The sequence below is a fragment of the Melanerpes formicivorus genome, unplaced genomic scaffold, assembly GCF_026170545.1.
Source record: "Melanerpes formicivorus ecotype bairdi unplaced genomic scaffold, bMelFor1.0.p_v2 SCAF_10, whole genome shotgun sequence".
NCBI classification, from domain to species: Eukaryota; Metazoa; Chordata; class Aves; order Piciformes; family Picidae; genus Melanerpes; species Melanerpes formicivorus.
In genome coordinates, this window is record NW_027142362.1 from 11,550,446 (window position 1) to 11,564,788 (window position 14,343).

The window sequence follows — 14,343 nt, forward strand, 5'->3', positions numbered from 1 at the left end:
TAGAGGAAAGGAGGACACAACAAAACCCCAAAAAAACAAAGGAAAAGATTGAGAATCTACAACTTGATTCATAGCTGACTTGGAGAAGGTTCCCAAATCAAAATTAGCAACTTCTGATTCCAGGGAAAGCTCTACATCTGAGTATCAGATGCTACATATTGTATATTCAGGCAGCCAAGTAAATAGTAATCAAACCTGCTTGTGTATATCTATCTCTATCCTTGCCATAAGAAAACCTCATGATCTTGGTCTGAATCACATCAGACTTCAAAAAGAGAAAAAAATGTCTTCAGAAAAAATAATTTTCAGTACAGTGTATATCCATTACTCTAATCATCATTACTAGCAACTTTTCACCAGGAGAACAACTGGGCTGGTTAGCCCAGAGAAAAACACAACAAAATTAACCACGTTTCTACATTAGGAAAGATACAGCATTATTTTACTGGAGCAGTAGAGGGCACCGAAACATAGTAAAGCTGAAACAATCTGATGAAGAGAAGTTGCCTACAGGTGATAAAACGCAGACAGCATGGACTGGTGGTTAGAACACAAGACCTGGGATACAGAAATCTAACTCCATGTCTGATGAGGAGGAACTGAAATCATTTGAAAAAACAACTTTTCTGATTCAGTTTCCCAACCAATAGATGAGCTTATGTGCAACTAAAACTAACAACAAGTAATGTGGGTTTGTTTCTCATAAGTTATGTGTGAATGTAACATTTACCCAAGTAAACAGACACCTGAAGATAGTCTGGTTAATAATGTTTGAGAGAAAGATGTTATTTAGAAGCCAAATAATATCATTACAACATACCCTTCACAGCTAACATGATGTCCATACTGTGCTAAGAAAAATCCTGTTCGGTTTTAAATGATACTTTAAGTTATAGCACTTCAAATAGTCAGTCACATCACAAGGTCTTACACATCAGGGCATGAAAACCAAGCATGTAATACTTCCTTTGGAGAGCTGCCCAAGGCAGATTGGCCTCACTGCCTTTCTCTTTTGCTTTCAGACATGTTCCAGAGATATCCTCTGCATGTTCCAAGAAGATGACCATCAGCTAAAGGGAAAAATGTAACTCCAGGTGAAATTGTCAATAAGCATATAGCTGAAGAAGAAATCTGAAAAAAGCTTTTACACGCTAAGTAACCTAGTTGGAGATCAAGAGCTTGGTTAGAAACTTTAAAGAGTAATCTTCTTGTCTTCATTTTTTAATCTATAAAAGTTGCTACCACATACACAAATCAAACTGCAAGAACAGCTTGCAGTCGTGCAGTGCTTTTCCATATTACCTCAAAATAAAAAATAAAGTTAAAATATGGCAACATGTTTAAGCAGGAATGTGTCTAATAACCTACACCAAAAAAAGGGTGAGGAGGAAGACAGATGTTTCTTATTTTCTTTAAACTGTTTTCAACCTTTTTTTATGTGCTTTTGTGGAAAAATGCATTTCTATTCCTATAATGTACAGTAACCTCCCACTGAGACTGAAATCCCACTGGAAATTTCTACCCAGCTTCTCTGCTACCTAGATTTTAATTGCATGAACTTGATTAACTTTGGATTAATCTGCATTTTCTGAAAATTAATTATTCTGGCATAGCTTCTTCAGCACTCCAATCATGGACTGCTGGTGTTCACTGTGAGCAAGCCTACCCAAGACTGGAGGCTTGTGCTGTAAAGAGAGACTTCTCAATGTTTATATAGTACTCTAAAACCAGTTTATTCATAAGTGAGGGTAGGCACACAAGCAATTGTCATTTAACTTTGTTTTTGAGGCTTCACCAGAATAGCAGGAAAACAAGTAGACAGTAGAAAGTCATTTACATAGAAAAGTCTTGGTGGTTCTGTTTCTCAGACTTCACTAACTCATGCTGCTGGGTCAGGGGAAGACCTGATCCTATCCCAAAAAAGGAGATTTCTCAAACAATATACTCAAAGGATAGCTATGTCTGCTCTCTGTCATATGCATCTTACTCCACAGTAATAATGAGGTGAGAGAGATTTGCAGCCATACCACTTAACCCATCTGGAGGCCTTCAGCAAACAGCACATTTTTGGGCAAGATGGTAAAGAATAAAGAACCATGACTGTCTTGCAAGATGGAGAAAACCACAACTGTTTTCTCTATGTGTGAGGTAGAGGCTGTAATACCCTAGTGACACTTTGCCTGGGAAAGGTTCAGTGAAAAAAGCCTCCACTAATCCTTCCTGTGATTGTGCTTTGAGCTACAGATCAGGGACTACATTGCTGAGTTACTTTGCTGCATATTCTTTTCATTTGATAAGGGTAAACTAGTCCAAAAAGGTATTTGCTTTCTTACTCTGCATATGTCCAGAACATGTTTCTTAAGTTTCTGAGCAAAAGTAAAGACAATGGACAATATCATGAGCGGCGTGGATGAAGCTTAAAACAAGAGGGTGAGTAATCCAAAGCACCACTGCGGAATGAAATAGTAATTGATGATCTTTCTTCTCAAATATTCTTTGGTGGTACCAAAGGCCCTGCCTTTTTGTTTCCTTTCTCTCTTTGCATCTGAATTATTCCAGAATTCTTGACAGAAGCAGAAGGCTGCCACACAGCTGTTGATTAGGAAGACTGTGTAGTCACTCAAGAGGCTGGACTACCGGCAAGTGTCACATACCAATATGGATAGACTTTCATGATTCAATAAAAAATTAGCTTCTTTCCTTTTACATAATGGAAGGTGGATCTACTCCAAGCATTTTAGTGTCTGTTCTTGCTCTTTGTGAGTTCAGTGGAAAAACTGGTATTTGGTATAATAGGAATAAAATCAGCTTACTGTAGGGAAGTTCAGCATATGGAGATAGAGTAGAACCAGTGTGATTCCACTTGTACAGATAAAAATGGGAAATATTACATGGGGAAATACCAAGGCAGGTCAATGTCAGATCAGACTTCATTAAGCTTGGTTGTAAACTGCAGCATAAAAACCAGGTGGTTGTGTTTCAAACTAATGAAGAAAACATTTGGTTGCATTTCTTGTTTGCTTTAATTCAGAATTTTAGCATTTCACTGTTTAGAAGATAGCAAAGGAACACTTTGGTGTGTGGCTGTATTACTCTAGCAAAACAAGCAATAAATGTTGAAAAAGCCCAAATGTATATTTATAGAGATGCCTGACATCAAGATGGATGCATCATTGGGATCTCAGGGTTAGATACAGTTAGAGTATCTGTTCTGTCTCTGGTACAAGTTACAATTAAAATTCAATGTGCCTTGTAGCTGTAGACAAATCTTTAAAGTCACCTTATGTATTCTCCAATATTCTACATACTGACATATACTGAGAAAAAGGCAAAAGAAATGCTATCTTGCAAAGGCCAGGAACCAACATGTTATTCCTTCCTCATCTAATACATTCCTTTTTTTAAGCCTGAACTTCTGCTCAGCTTCAGAGACAATTTCCAAAGTTGCTATTAAGCTTTCTTCTTTCAGATAATAAATTGGACAAGTACAAAATATTCAAGAAATGAGCAGTAAGTTCAAAGAAGAGTGCCTCCTATCTTTCATGGGAGAAAAAAAAATCAAGGTCTTCTAAACAGCCAACTGCTCTATATCAGGAGCAACAACTCCAAGTTTAATCAGGTGAAAAGAGGTATTTCAGAAAGCTGCCTGGCTTTATTCTAATTATATACAAAAATTGCTGTATATTAAGTGGACCCAATCTGGTTTTGAGCCGTTTATGGTAACCCATCAGCCAAAGCCTCAGCTGAATGCAAATCATCCACAAGACAGAACACCAGAAGTGGAGATACAAGATTAAAATAACAAACTGGGTTATTTCACTTGTGTGCTGTCAAATAATGCTTCTTCCAGAAGCTTGTTTAAAAGCTGCACCCTTAAAATTGCTCTGGGTTATGTTCCTGATGATTTTTGGCAACAAAACCAATGTTTCGTCATATTAACTTACTAACAATGAAGAGAAGTAAATCACAAAGTAAAGGGGAAAAGTTCTTACTATGTATTTTCAAAGTTTATAAACACTGTTGATTTCTTCTCTTGTCTTCTTTCAGAGACATTTACTGGGGTAGCTGAATTGATTTACTACCTGCATGAGATTTTAAGACAGATCCAGCTCAGAAACAAACATGAAAGGTATCTTGGTTGCTTTGTATGAACTGTACTCCAGATGAATGAAGAAAGGTGCTCTTGGAAGAGAGAAGAAAGGCTTAAAGAAACTCAAGTGAAAGGAAAAATATCTGTCCTGGCACAAGGACCTTTTTTGGCCTCTTGCTAGTTTTGGAGCAGAGAGCATCTCTCTCACTACATTGGGCTCCTCCTGCTCATCCACCACTATATATAGTATCATTCTGCTAGAGAGCTTGGATTAGCAGTAAGAACTCCAATGTCATTTTAGAAAATGTAGGAATAGAGATGAAAACCAGTACATAAACTGCTGAACTATCTTCCACTGTGAGCAGCCAGGAGATGAAGAATGCAGATGCTGAAGAAAGTAAACAAGGACAGCGCTTTGGTGTCCACAGAAAAGACAGAAGAGTGTCTGGTTCAAATAGATCACAGCAAGGCAATGAGTGATAAAACCTTGCAGGAATCATGGAGGACCCAGAAGAATGGTGGTGTCCCTGCACCAAAACTACCAGAAAGTCCCAACAACTTTCATAACTGATTCCAATGACAGCAGGATTTTCTCCTTAAAAGGAAAAAATTAGAAACAGCTGTTCCCTGACTTCAGAAGCAGGTGTGAGGCATTACTTCAGACAGAGAAGAATGAAAAGCCTGATGGGGAAAGTTACATAATCTGAAAAAAAAATTAAAAAATAATGAAGAGAATAGAAAATATTTCCCTTTAACTCTATTAAGTATCTTATCTCTTTCCCCCTCAGCTTTCATACCTCATTCTTAACTTTTAATTAAATAGTGAGAAAAACAAACTTTCCATTCTTCTTATAAATGTACATTTCAGTGAAAATTTACATAACCATTTCTCAGTTACAGTTTTCATAACTTCTTCATTGCTAGAGTTAATTAAAATGAACTTTCATAAGGAGGGTAACTTCATCAAAAAGAATCCGTGGGATACAGATGTAGTTCAAATAAAAACCCTGAGATGGCCAACAGCACAAAGTACAAAAACACAAGAGCACCGAGATAAATTTGGTAGGCTAAACTTCAAGGTGACAGAGCAAACAAAGAACCCACAGTGTCCACAATTTGGATATGAGAAGAGTACAAGAGACAACACAAAATTCTTCTCTCTAACCTATTGAATTACGTTTGCCATTCTTAATTAGTTTTGTCATAGAACATACACACGGAGAAAAGATTTATTAAAGAAAAATAACCTTATGTACACACATGATCACTTATCCTAATTAAACAGCATTCCAGACAGAAACAATTTCAACTATAGACCATTCCACCAACAAGAGGAAAACAGTGCAGATGAAAGGATGAACAGAAACTCAGGCTCAGTTCTACTACGAGAGCAATATGGGAGTCACTAGTAGGAACAAGGGAAGTTTCCTAACCACAGCAATGATGAGTTTTTAGTCTAGCTATTTCAACAGCTACCAGTGGGAAATGGGAAGTGGTGGCAGAAAAGAGGAAATGCACAGCAATTCTACTAAGGATGCACTTTGCATCCTGGCCTGGGGACGGAGCTAGGAGCAGCTAGCAGGTAGAAGCACTCCAATTGGGAAATAATCTTATGTGAACCAGGGCCAGCTCCCTCCAGTATCCTCAGTATTTTGTGGTCTTATGAATGTATCTTCATTTACTGACATGCAAGTAACTACAACATGTTTTCAGACCTCTTAATTTTAGCAGAGAAACCTGAAATCTGTTCTCTAGACTTGAAAGTAAAAATAAAGATTTCCTGCTTTTTTTTCCCACAAAGTTTCTGATTTTATTCAAATCTTAAACATCCCTGATTGAGACAAAGCGACAATAGCGTCAACATGTCAGAGAGGTGAAGAGAGCCATGTTGAACAGGGTCTCCTCTGGCACAAAGTTGGCAGAATGACCTCTCAGATCGTTAAACAGCCATTGCTCTAATGGGCTGTGTGACAGCACCAGAAACAGTACATATGCTGGAAGGCACTTGGAGAGTTAAAATAATTAGCTTGCATTAGAAACATTGATTCTTTTGTCATCGCCACTCAATTATAATAAAGTACGTATCACATGTCCATTAGTAGCTCCAGCTCCTGCACAACCTGACAGTAGGTCATTCCAGAAGGCACTACTGTAAAGCAAACCAAAGCCAAATTATTACTTCACAGTAGTTCCTTCCTCTACCAGCTTAAATTAGTTGGATCATTTCTTTAATGAAAGGTTTCTTGGCTCACACTGCAGCTGGGAGAAAATGGATACAATAAGCTGGTTAATATACAGCAGGATGGTTTAAACGCTGGTACACGTTACAAACTTCAGGCTGTAGCAACAGCTCAGTCCACATCAAAGTCAGGCATGTAAATGTCCACACAAATAACCTTAAAGAGCTATCTTTTCATTTTGCAGTAATTGCTTCTTTGGAATAATTACGGCTCAGCATAGCCACCTCTGCGCAAAGAGCCTAAACAGTTTTGGATAGGCAGACCTCACAGTTCCTCCTCAGCTATTATGTGGTTGCCTAAACAATCTGCAACACATCATTAATTCAACCGCTTTCACTCTGTAATACCAACCAGGCTATTCCAAATAACATAAAATAATATATAGCATTGTTAACTTGAAATACAATTAATAGCATATAATCCTTCAAGTCTGAGAGTTTTGATTGGTTCTAGTTGTGTCTGAGATAAGCATTCACAAAAATACTTTGGACATCAGGAGAAGTGTGGCTAGCAGGTCGAGGGAGGTGATCCTCCCCCTCTACTCAGCCCTGGTGAGACCCCACCTGGAGTACCGTGTCCAGTTCTGGAGTCCCTATTACAAGAGGGATGTGGAGGTGCTGGAACGTGTCCAGAGAAGGGCCACAAGGATGATCAGAGGGCTGGAGCACCTCTCCTATGAGGACAGACTGAGGGAGTTGGGGCTGTTCAGTCTGCAGAAGAGAAGGCTCTGAGGTGACCTAATTGTGGCCTTCCAGTATCTGAAGGGGGCCTACAGGAAGGCTGGGGAAGGACTTCTCAGGATCTCAGGTAGTGATAGGACTAGGGGGAATGGAATGAAGCTGGAGGTGGGGAGATTCAGGCTAGATGTGAGGAGGAGGTTCTTCACCATGAGAGTGGTGAAACCCTGGAATGCGTTGTCCAGGGAGGTGGTCGAGGCCCCGTCCCTGGAGGTGTTTAAGAGCAGGCTGGATGAGGCTCTGGCCAGCCTGGTCTAGTGTGGGGTGTCCCTGCCCATGGCAGGGGGGTTGGAACTAGATGATCCTTGTGGTCCCTTCCAACCCTGACTGATACTATGATACTATGACATGTTTCAAAAAAATGACACAAAGCTCATTAAAAATTGAGTTGTCAGGAATCAACACCTAAAACTGGTAAAAAAAAAAAGTTAAACACAATGAAAGAAATAACAAGGGAAAACAGAACACAAGCCCTTGGACTGGTCTGCTTGGTAAGCACAGCTTCAATGCAGGGCACCATTATCAGAGCCAAAGTAAAATTCAACAAGGGAAAAGCAGACGTGCATTTGGAGAAGATGGCAAGTTAGCAAATACAACTAACAAACCAGCTTTCCACCATATTAACAGCTCTTAAAAGGTTTGTAAAATCTGACTGAAGTTGACCTTTGCAGAAGGTAGGCCAGAAGGTGTGCACAGCTCATGCTTCCCTGCTGACCTCAGCCAGTTTATCAGATATTCAGAGACAGAAAATACTGAGGCAGAGGAGTCAAAATGTGCAGTAACAAAACAACATCTGAGAAGATATTACAACTGCTGACTGTACAAATTGATGTTGTGCCTCTACTAACATCTGTCTTTGATTTCTTCCAATTCTGGGTAAAATTTCAGAGTTCTCCCTCAGAAAAAGCACAATGTAAATGCTGACCTCCAAGTCAAAGTGTGGTATTCCCAGATTGCAGCCCTATATCTCAGAGGTTAAGTCCTGCAGACACTCAGGACAGCAATAAGTAGTATTCTCACCATATTTTAACGTTTCACTACACTTATTAATATTTGCACTATGCTTTGCATGAGTCTAACAAGGAAGAAGCAACATGATATGGCTTGTATTCACAGACAGATAGCTCAAGGGTATAAATGTTGGTCTAGCAGAAGTTTACAAAGCCATTCCCCGTTCAGGGAGCAGCACTTACATTCAGAAACAGTCAGATAGGAACTCTAAGCTGCTCTATAACTCCATCAGCAACTATCTCCATTATCAAGTCAACAGGTGATTAACAAAACTGACCAACTCTCCATTGCTCAAAGGTCTCTGCCTAAAGGGAACAATAAATAGACTACAAAGAAAGGCACTACAATAATAATGTTTTGGCCTGTCTTCTCCTATTTCTTTGCTTCAGCTCTTGCTACGTTCCTCAAGAAATACAGGGGCTGATGTCATTTCAGCCGCAGAAGACTGCTACAAAGATGTTCAGTTTGATTCAACCTTCATTTTTGCAGCACAGTATTTAAGTATAATACAAACACTGCTTGGCAAAACTCAGTCACCCAGGTCTTGGACTTGGAACATTACTGAGTTTATAATGATAATTCAGAAACAAAGCCCAAGAAGCAATGAAGGAATAAATAGGGATGGTGCACATTTTCTTGTTACATCATGTCATATGTGAAACAATTTGCTTTTACCATAAAAGGGACTTTATACATATAGTTCACAAGGAACTTGCATACAGCCATACTCTGAAATATGCTACAGCCAATAGCCAATTCTCTGCAACCAGAGATGAGTCAAAGGAAAAACGTTATCCAGAACCACGTGCCAACAGACAACCGATTATACATTGGTCCCTCAGGCTAATTTGCAGCCAATTTAAAAGCCAGCAGCAGCAGAGACAGCCAAAGCACCAAAACAGAGCCAAGTCAGTACTATAATTGTTTGTGCCATTAAGCATAAAGAATGCCATTGCTTCCTAATCTTACAGAGAAAAATGTAGCATGGGAGTCTTGACAATTACTACATGATAAATTACTTAAAAAACCCTACACTCAGTACTCCATCAGAAAAGACATTTTAGAGTAGTTTCATTTTACTTTTTTCCTCAGGAGTTGAGTTATTACACCATGAACAAAGTTTTAAAAATTTGGTTTTCAGTGACAGTTCCAGCTTCATTTTCTCCTATGAAGCCACATAATGCCATATATAAAAAGAAAGCAGGGGTGAAACATGAGCACATTTCATCTCTGAATTTGGAGAAGTCTTCAGCCTCTTCTCCTAACAGAGATGCTCCAATAAGCCAGGACAGAATACAAGTAAAGTGCTCCTTCTCCGTGAAGTAAAGACACTTGAGAATTTCCACACTCTTCATGACATCACCTGATACGGGAAGCTCTTTTGCCTTCTCTTTCTTCTGTTGTTACTCATATCTATTATGAGTGTACTGATTTATTATACCTATGTCTAGTGGGATGTAGCAGCCAGAGTATTACAGAGATCTGTTATAGATATGTGAGAGTAAGGGTGTGCCTACTACGTATGAGCCCTGTGTTTCTACATTTTAATATATCTGTGAGTCTTAGACAAACCATAAACTCTTCTCCAAAGGGAAAGATATAATGAGAAAATTTTAATGCCATGAACTGAGGTCAATTATGTTACCCCACCCTCTGCCATAAACAAATATATATATAAAAGGAGGAAAGTGTCCTAAAGAACCTTGGTAAAAATCAAATTTCAAATAGAATATTTATATATACACATATATTTCTTTTAACTTACCACTCTGCACACTGTGAGATGACATACAGTAGGTCACCTTGACTTTTCATTTTTAGCATCTAAGGTGATAGAAATCACCATCTTGTTCTCTTGCAACTCTTTCAGGGAATTAAAATAATCTCTACTCACTTCAAACCAAAGAGTAGAATAAAAACACTCTAATCCCTACCACTGTATGAGTCATTCCATACACTGATTAAACCCCACATTTTTCAGCAATTAGGTGTGATACATATTTTGCACTTTTTTTTCCCCTGTCACTGTGTTTCATTGTCCTTCTGAAGGGTACAACAAATCCATTTTTAAGATACATCTTGATTCATTCTTCTGCAATGTACAAGTTCTCCAAGTTCTACGGTCAAGGGACTTCAGAAGAGAAACAGATTTTTTTGGCTTTCTTCTCATATGGTATTGCAGGAAACCCTGTCCACCCAGCTGACTCAAAATATGGGTCTGTTATCCTCTTTACTACGAGTTCCCACTGACATTTTTGCTGTATCAAGAGCAACAATAACTTGCCTATAGTTTGAGAATTCCACTATTAGCTACCTAGTTATATTATTATAGTATTAATCCTGTCCTAGAGGAATAGGTGCCATATACAGTACATTTCCACTCTGCTTGTGTTAATCTTTACTTCTTTATTTCAGCACCTACTTTAACAGAAATGCAGGTAAAAGCATTCCATTTGCAAGAAGCAAGAACTCAATCTTTTGTCAGACAAAGCAGGGGTAACTGCATACAATTTGAATTATTCAAAAAGCAGAGCCCCCCATCTGTGCTGAATGATCCATGCCTCCTTCCTTTGACTCCAAACTCTTTGGTAACATCCTGTGCTTTACAGAGGAATTATGACTGAATTACATATTTGCAGAAATATGTTGCTGCCTCTGGAAAAACAAGGACAAATTTTATGATCACAACAATATTTAGCGTGTCATCTTAGCTATTTAAAGTAATTTTACGATCAACCATAGGCAGATTTTCCAAGATTATTACCTTGGATCTCAGCATTAAGTTCTTTCCTATCAAGTCAGAAAACTAGCAACTATCTTGGATGTTGTGTGGTTTTGATACTTTTATCAGTGTTATGCCTCCTACACACTCCATGTAATTATGCAAATCCTATGCATCTACTCAAACTGATAGCATCACCCAGTGAAAACTACCCAAGACAATTAACACATAGATTATGAGTAAATTTCAACACAACTTTTAAAGAGACAAAATAGCTGAGAATTCTCCTCTGGTACCTCCAGGTCTTCAACATACAAAAAGCACGTCCCACAGCAGTGTTGTAGCTAATCTCAACTGCTGAATTGGAGCAGACGCCTACTGCAAACACCCTTTATAAACCTGTATGTATTTAAGAGTCAAATGCCAGGAAGCAAACTGTCAGCCTGTGCAACTTGCCAGGCAGAGTATACTGAACAAAAGCCAAGCTGAGTGGCTTTTTGGTAGAGGGGAAATCTATTGCAGTATTGGTGTCAAGTGAAAACTGGGCACAACAGTCATCTGCACATCCAGAAACACACAACAGCCGTAAAAGCTCCAAAGGCTGCAAACTTCTTCAGCTGTGCTGAGCCTATGCATACTTAATATTCCCCTGACTGCACATTTAAAACTGCCACATTGGGTTCTACGAATGTTTCATGCACAAACTTTGTATGCTCTTGTTCACTTAGCTAAACCAATGATTTGGATCTCTTTGCTTCAAAGAAGAAAATTATTTTCTTCTAAATTCTGAAAGCATTGCATCATATTGCTTATCTAAATTCTTTCATAAATTCAAACATTAGCCCTGACACAACCACAACATTTATGTTTAAGGCTCTTTTCAGCCATAGCTTAGTCATTCTGTTATTTCAGTAATGTTGCCTCAGTGAAAACTGACTTTACTCCAGTTCTTCATGAACAAAAGCTAACTATTAAAGTTTATATGATAAGAAAGAAGTGTTTTATAAATCAAACTGAAGCCCATTAGTGGGTGGGTTTGAACAAATATATTAACAACTATTGCCTTCAAATCAAAGACTTTTCATTTTCAGGTAATGCCAGACTATCACCAAGTGATACTTAGAAAAAAAAAAAATAATAAAAAAATACTGAGATAAATTATTTATTTTAAAATTAAATCCTGAGCAGTTTTATACACTTTTGTAACACCACATTAAAAACAAGCCCTAAGGGTTGCCCAGTAATCCCATGCACACAATAAAGGCTTGCTTTTATGAAAGCATAGTTGCAAGAAAAGATAGCCCCATTTAAGTTTGTCATGAACTGATAACCTTGCAGGAAAGGAAGGATCCCCAAAAAACCTACTTACAGATTGGCCAACTGACTGTATTTCTAGATGTGCCTTAAAAAAAACACCTTATTTTAAGAGACTAGTACAAAAATATTTGGCATTGAAACTGCTGAAAATCTCTAAAAATACATACGTACACACACACATATATGCTGCCTCCAGTCTTCCATCAAGGACTCCTAATACAAGCCTGGAATAAACTCAGTATCCAAGCCCATACCTTGGCTGGAAGTATGTTAAATGTCATAATCTATTTCTAACTGACATCCAGTACCAATCTGTAGTTTCATTAAAAATTCCTACCAAAATACATACAAAGCTTTTAAAATATCAGTATCAGAAAAAAATGGAAGATGTCCCAAGTTCAGTACTCTGCCATTTAGAAACCACAGCACTTCCAGCTTTATAATAAGCAATGTATATTCAAGTTCCTACTCTCATGATACGGCCACAGAAAATCTTAACATAAAGCAAAACAAACACACAGAAACCACTTCCAGTGTCAGTATTTTTGCTTAGTGGGGCATACATCTGTAGAGCTTTTCACTGATGAGTGTTCATAAAAAGGTTTAAATTTCCTGCAATAACTGAAGACATCTATTAACTTTGTGTAGCACCACTCAACACAGGGTCTTGCAGCACTTTACAAAAGCACTAATTACACACAAGAGATACGGATTAACAAATCCTCCCCTGCCCTGAAGCCCTCCAAAGCCAAACCACACAGAGTAGAGTTTACAGTTGTTTGTCTTTCAGTTTGGAAAGCTTAGGACTTCTCATGTAACATAGGATCCAACTCTCAAAGCTCTTCTTTGTCAATGCACAAGATGGGCCGTCCTCAATATATGAGGAGAAACCTTTGGCTCATCAGGAAACATGGTGTGAGAAAAGCTGTCCTGGCCCACGTGATATGCCAAGGCCACAGTACTGAGCTAGAGAGCGGAATGTCTTTTAGCAGCTCCTCTCTTATAACAAACCACAAGCAGAATACATTGCTTTGGCCCTTCTTCCGTTCAGGAATCCCCGTGCCAAATGCAAACAAAAGGATCTGCCAGTACAGCTGTGTCTATTATCTGCGGTGGAAGGCCACAGTCCCATAGTAGCAGAGAATAAGCTTCAGCTGCAGAGGAATACAAAGAACAACCAGTCACAGTCTCTCCTATTCAACATCTGAGCCTTGACAGGTCTTCAAGAAATCTTGGACAAAATCAGAAATGTGAGACTACAGCCAAAAACTGATGGATACTTCTATGCTTTAGCCACAAGAATACACTGTTTTCTGAAAGCCATCTAATGAATATATACACACATATTCTAGTAAATAGAAGCTACAGATAGATACTAATATTATTACAGCCAAATACACAATCTGTCAAAACCATGGCTTCTGACAATGTAATAGAATAGAATAATAGAATCATAAACCAGGTTGGAAGAGACCTTCAAGATCATTGCGTCCAACCCATCAAGCAATCCAACCCACCTAAACAACTAAACCATGGCACCAAGCACCCCATCAAGTCTCCTCCTGAACACCTCCAATGATGGTGACTCCACCACCTCCCCAGGCAGCCCATTCCAATGGGCAATCACTCTCTCTGTATAGAACTTCGTGAGATACTGCACTCATGCTTTCTTCTCATGCAGTTTTCTGGCAACGATGGAGCAAATTCCACACAGATTTAACTGCAGATGTAACTCTGCCATTGAGCTTTCTATCAACCCCTACAACATACATGTTCACATTAAAAGAAAGAAAATGTTTGAGAAATAGCTGTGATTCACAGTCTGCCTAATACTGCATTCATAACCAGCATGAGGGGGACATTGACATTTCATCCACTACACTGTCACAAAGAAGCTAGTATATTTTCACAAATACACAAACCTCTGAACCAAATAAATCGGATTCTCTACAGACTTGTACAAGGCTGAGGGCACACCTGGTTTCTCTGATGTCTAATACAGCCTCAACTCATGTTGCAGCCTTTCACTTAAGTAAAAGCCATTTGCAGCACTTCTCCACTCCATATAAAGGCCTGTGTGTACAAACCATACAGTATCTTGACGTCTGCCAAATTTGCATGAAATCATTAAAAAAATAAATTATTAGGTGACAACTGAGATACAGGCATGTACATACCTTCTTCACTATGTCTTGATAAAAGACCAGACTAAAAAAAAGAGTAAAG

General features: G+C 38.6%; 1 protein-coding gene across 4 annotated transcripts in view; it reads right to left on the reverse strand.

Moving 5' to 3' along the window:
- Positions 1-14,343, reverse strand: part of ADAMTSL3 (ADAMTS like 3) — a 183,851-nt gene that overhangs the window by 119,865 nt on the left and 49,643 nt on the right. The gene's annotated exons all lie outside the window — the stretch shown is intronic.